Source organism: Pleurodeles waltl, chromosome 10 (assembly GCF_031143425.1).
Source record: "Pleurodeles waltl isolate 20211129_DDA chromosome 10, aPleWal1.hap1.20221129, whole genome shotgun sequence".
Lineage (NCBI taxonomy): Eukaryota > Metazoa > Chordata > Amphibia > Caudata > Salamandridae > Pleurodeles > Pleurodeles waltl.
Window position 1 is genome coordinate 70,025,705 of NC_090449.1, and position 5,949 is coordinate 70,031,653.

A 5,949-nucleotide genomic window follows, 5' to 3' on the forward strand; every position below is an offset into this window, starting at 1 on the left:
CTGGCACAAGGCTAAAAACACACCATCATCTGTGACAGGTGGCGGGAGCCCTCCAATCACATGCCGGGTGGAGGCACCTTATCTGTGAGTCCGAGGGTTGAGCCATTTGGCCTGATTTGTGCCAAGAGGAGGGGCCAGGGATGAAATCCGCGCAGTGGCTTAGAGGTCGCCTCTCACATGCAACAATTGCTGCCTCTCTCAGTGCTGGGATAGTACTGGCTCCGGTACTGCTGGGATTTATTGCAACATTCTTCCCAAAATTCTTTGAAGATTTTTCACCAGCTTGTCTGCCAATTTTTTTCATTCTTTTATTTATGTCTTTTTACTTAGTAAAATACTGTCCCACCAGGGATATGCAAGCATGCTATAAAGGATAAATACATTCATTATACAAGTGCAGAGCGTCAATAAACCTATTGACAGAATCAGATATTCACAGAAAGAGCATATTACAGCCGAGTAAGGAGCCTCGGAGACCAGAATTTTGAGACCTTTCCGACTGGTTAACAAAGACTTCCAGGTGCGAGGAGCCAGTAAAGACTTCCAGATATTGGAAGCCCCGACGTCACGTGACTTCGTGAGAGTTTACACTTCTTCAAAACCGATTTAAAGTTAGACCACGCTTTGAATTTTGGATAACCTGCGATTTTGTTCCCTTTTGCTACAGGTATTCCAGAACCTTCCAAACTTTTACTGCAGGTGTGTGCAAAGCTGGCCAGGTTGCAAAGTTTTTGACTTTCCCACATTCACAAGAAATCATTACTTTTTCAGTAATTATTGCTCCATGTCTGTATCTAACGCTAACAAGTTCCACACACGATGCACTTCACGGTAAACACGAACTCACGAGGAGTGTCACATATTTTGACACAGCCCAAAATATACATTTTTGGCTTGGTAGTGGGTCTAGTGCCCCCAGTGGGTCTCTTATGTCTATGTCAGTTTTTCCTGTAAATCCTGATTTGACTAAGAGCTTTTAACTTGTTAATTTTTGGATCAGGACCTTAAGGCCCGAATTTATACTTTTTTTGAGCCGCATTTGCGGCATTTTATGATGCAAAAGTTGCGCAAACTTACAAAATATAATTGTATTTTGTAAGTTTGTGCTGCTTTTGCGTAAAAAAAATGGCATAAATGCGGCGCAAAAAAAGTATAAATACGGGCCTAAATATCTTAAATATAGTAAGACACAGATTTACAAAGATTGTGTAACTTTTTGATGCATACAATTTTTTTTTGGGGGGGATATACCAACCCACACAAATGTCAATTTGCATAGTTCTGTAATAAAAAGTAACGCACCACATTGAGCTGCTTGCGTTTCTTTGCTTCCGCTGGGCGTTCTATGGGTGGTACAGAGGAATTCCCCACCCATGGATTTTGATGCAAACTCATATTTGCGAAGAGTTGTAGACGTAGGTTTGCGCCACAATTGTGCAGCTGTCTGAGGCTGCATACTGAGAAATATTGTTATTTCTCCTTGTTACTTCCTGTGCGCATGAATGGTGCGTTCAGCACATATAGAAAGAGGAACAGTCTTAAAGGGTAGTTTTTTTCCAGAAAGGCACTCCTTTCTGCGCAAAAACTATCCGGACCATAATGCAGACACCGTTGAGATACTGCACTAGGCAGCTCAAAGTGCCCCGCTGCATAGAAAAAGCAGAACTGTGACGTTTGTTTGCAGAGATGGTGCAGTTTTGCTCTCTTCAGGTGATGCAACGCAGAGCAGCGACTTTGCTTGCTGCACTGTGTTGCACGCTTTTTTGTAGATATACCACTTAGTGAAAGGTTTACCAAAAAGTAGGAATTCTGCACCCATATTACTACTCCTGGAATAGATGCAAATGTACTACTTTTTAGAGTTCACAAACATTGGCAGTAGTAGGCTTGGAAAGCTCCACCAGTCTCAGGTTTCCAGGCTGTTGGAAATGGCCCTTTTTGCAGGGTTATCCACAGATGTTTTGCCTTCTTCCTCCTATTTTTTCAGATCTGTTTTTGCTGGTTTATTGTCTCTGCGCACTTTATCACTGCTAATCAGTGCTAAAGTGCAAGTGCTCCCTATAGAAACTGTACTGTTGATTGGTTCATCAGTGAATGGCATATTTGATTTACTGGTAAGTCCCTATTAAAGTGCACTAGAGGTGCCCAGGGCCTTTACAAAAAAAGCTACTAGTGGGCCTGCAGCACTGGTTGTGCCACCACATTAGTAGCCCTGTAACCATGGCTCAGACCTGCCACTGCAGTGTCTGGGTGTGCCGTTTTAAACTGCCAATTCGACTTGGCAAGTGTACCCACTTGCCAGGCCTAAACCTTCCCTTTTACTACATGTCAGGGACCCCTAAGGTAGGCCCCAGGTAGCCCCAGGGGTAGGGTGCAGTGTATGTTTAAGGTGGGACATATACTAGTGTGTTTTATATGTCCTAACTGTGAAATACTGCCAAATTCGGTTTTCAGTGTGCAAGACCTATCTCTCTCAAAGGTTAACATGGGGGCTGCCTTTAAATATCCTTAAAGCGCAGATTCCCTTTGAGAGCAAATAAAAATATGGAGTTTAGGGTCTATGAACTCACAATGTAAAAATACATCTTTTATTGAAGTTGGTTTTTAAATTGTATGTTTGAAAATGCCAATTTTAGAAAGTAGGCATTTTCTTGCTTAAACTGTTCTGTGACTCTGCCTGTTTGTGGACTCTCCATCTAGGTCAGTTTGACAGCTGGGCTGTTCACACCTCTTCTCTAGACCGTGACACAAAAGGGGGCAGGGGTATAGCCTGCATATCCTGATGAGCCATCTGAGCTAGAGGTGGGAGGAGTGGTTGATCATACCTGAAAGGACTGTGCTTTCCCTCACACAGTGCCGTCCCTGGCCCCCTGGTGTGCGTCTGGGGCCTGGCCTGGACAAGGAAGGATCTTGTAAACACTTGAGACTTTGCTTTGAAGTTTGCCAACTTCAATGGCAGAACAGTATAAGAAGAAGACCCAAAACCCCAGACTTTTAGAATCTTTCTGGAATCAAGAGGAACCTCTGCCCAGGAGAAGAGCTGAAGAGGTACTGCCTCTTTGCTGTGTTGCTTTGCTGGACTAGCCTGCAGTTGCTGCTTCTGTCTGAAAAGAGTGCAAAGGGCAAACTTTGCTGTGTGTCCTGCTTGAGAAAGTTCTCCAAGGGCTTGGAGTAGAGCTTGCCTCCTGTTGGAAGTCTCAGGGTCGCCAAATTCTAAATCAGCCCCAGTGGCCAACCTAATGCAAACCAGTACTGATCCTAGTCACATCCCCTGAATCTCACTGACGAAGTTACGCCTCTGCCTCGGATTGACTTCTGACACTGCAATTCCAGTGGTAACTGACTTTACATGCCCCACGGAAATTAAAAGGCACCTTGTAATCGGGCCAGAGACAGCTTCTCCTGCCAATACCAATGTGCAGAGAAAGCATCCGCTAAAGGTAGGATTCCAGAAAAACAGACTGAGGCCCATATTTATACTTTTTTAGCCCCACATTTGCATCATTTTTTGACTCAAAAGCGGCGCAAACTTACAAAATACAATTATATTTTGCAAGTTTGTGCCGTTTTTGCGTCAAAAAATGACACAAATGCGGCGCAAAAAAAGTACAAATATGGGACTGAATGTATTATTCACCTTGACTGGGTTTGATTAGAGTGAAAATTATCTCACTGTGCACTGAAAGTTATCCCGCAATGCACAGGAAAATAAAGCACGGTTAAGGTAAAACAGGAAACATTTAACACTTTTCTAAGGTACAAAATAAGGAACAATGCAAAACTTTACTTTTGAAAAAAACTTTGCATAAGCCAATGACTGCAACTCTGACAGAACATATAAAACTTCTATTATAAACATGAACTGATATGCGATACTAATCTGGGCAATACTACGCAATGCTGTGATAGCCTAGGTTTTGGTTTTACGTTATGCAATGCTATGCTTTTTTTATGATCAGTTTTGATGGGATTGTATACAATGGTGTGCTGTGTTTTCGTTTGTTAACTCAGAACTTTTCATCCTCATAGTACAGACGTATTGGACCTTCCATCATCTTAGTCTAGGAGTTGCTTGAGGCCTTCTCACACTTATTGCAGGTGTGACTGCTTTCATCTTCCTCTTACCACAGACATGTCAGAAGTTTTTGTTCTCTTACACTGTGGTGTTTGAACTTCCCAATGTCTTTCAGTAGGTCAGTGTGAATTTCCTATCCCCTTAATCTGGGGGGGCCTGAACCTCCCACCCTCTTCCTGCGGATGTTGCTGAACCTTCCATCCTGTGGGTGTGTCTCAAGCTCCTATTCTCTTATGGAGAGTGTGTGTGAACCTACCATCCTCTTCCTGCAGAGATATATATATATATATATATATATATATATATATATATATATATATATATATATATATATATATATATGAGAGAGTGTGTGTGTGTGTGTGTATATACACACTTCCCATCCTCTTCCAATTGGTGTGTCTGAACCTCTCTTCCTGTGGGTGTGTCTGGCCCTCCCACCCACTTCTTGTGGCTGTGTCTGAACTCCTCATTCTAGCATGGTGGGTGTGTATGAACCCTCTTCCTGTGGATAGGCCTGAACCTCCCATCCTCGTCTGGCGGGTGAGTGTGAACCTCCAATTCTCACACTGTATGTATATCTGACCTATTGAGCCTTACATCCCTTTCCTATATGTGTTTATGAACCTCCCTACCCTGCAGGTAGTTCCTAGCCTTCCATCCTCTTCCTGTGGGTGTGTCCCATTCTCGTGTGGTGGGTGTGTACGAGCCCTCCACCCTATTCTTGTGGATAGGTCTAAACATTCCATCCTCTTCCTGCGGGTGTGTCTGAACCTCCCATCCTCTTCCTGTGGGTGTGTCTGAACCTCCCATCCTCTTCCTGCGGGTGAGTCTGAACCTCCCATTCTCACACTCTATGTATATCTGACCTACTGAATCTTACATTCGATTCCTATATGTGTGTATGAACCTCCCGTCCTCTTACCATAGGTGCGTGTAAAGCTCCCATGCTGTTACTGTAGGCATATCTGGACGGTTGCACGTCTATCAACTACAGAAATATTATGCTACAACAATATGATAGCAAAAATGTTGACAACCAGACACATATAGAGGGAGGTATAGGTTTACTATTCCTAACTCCACTTTTACGTAACATATCTACGCATGTTGACAATACATCTATTCTCAATGTGTTTAGATGTGGAGTTAAACTAGTAAATCTTTTTCTTTCCTATAAATACGTAGGTCCAGGATAGACTGGCTGTTGGTATTTGTTATATGAACGTTTTGCTGCACAATATTTATAACTCTGTGTTCTAGTAGCATACTACCTGGGTTGATATTGTATGTAGAAGTATAATGTGACACATACACTGTGTCCTAAATATAGTTTAGAAAAGTAGCATCCTATTGGATGCATATTGTCTATTACTGAATTAATAGGGCAATATTTTGCAGACACTATTCAGGACACAATATTTATGTCAGACGGTATATTGACAGATGCTTTGGTTTCACCCTATTCTGATGGAAGTCCGGTGAGGACCAGCAAAGCCATTCGTAGGCATGTTTAGGGATGTGAGTTAGGCAGAAGCAAAGTGGGAAAGGCTGAAAGATGACAGCGCCTAGAGACCTCATGATCCTGAGCATGTTATAAATGCCACTAATCAATCAACAAGTGAACCGTTAATTGACTAAGATGTGAGCTGAACTTGAGCATGCTCTAGGACTCAGCCTGGAAATTGTCAGGTTCCAGGATGTCAGCCATGCACTTCACATCACCTATACTGGTGAATGAAGCAAACTTCTGGTTCTACTCAGCTTCTTGGCAATGTGTATTACAGTTGAACACATGATTCCCCTCAATACCCTTAAGACCAGTGTGGACAACAACTCAGAGTCCTGATTCTCTTCCGGCAACACTGCTCTCT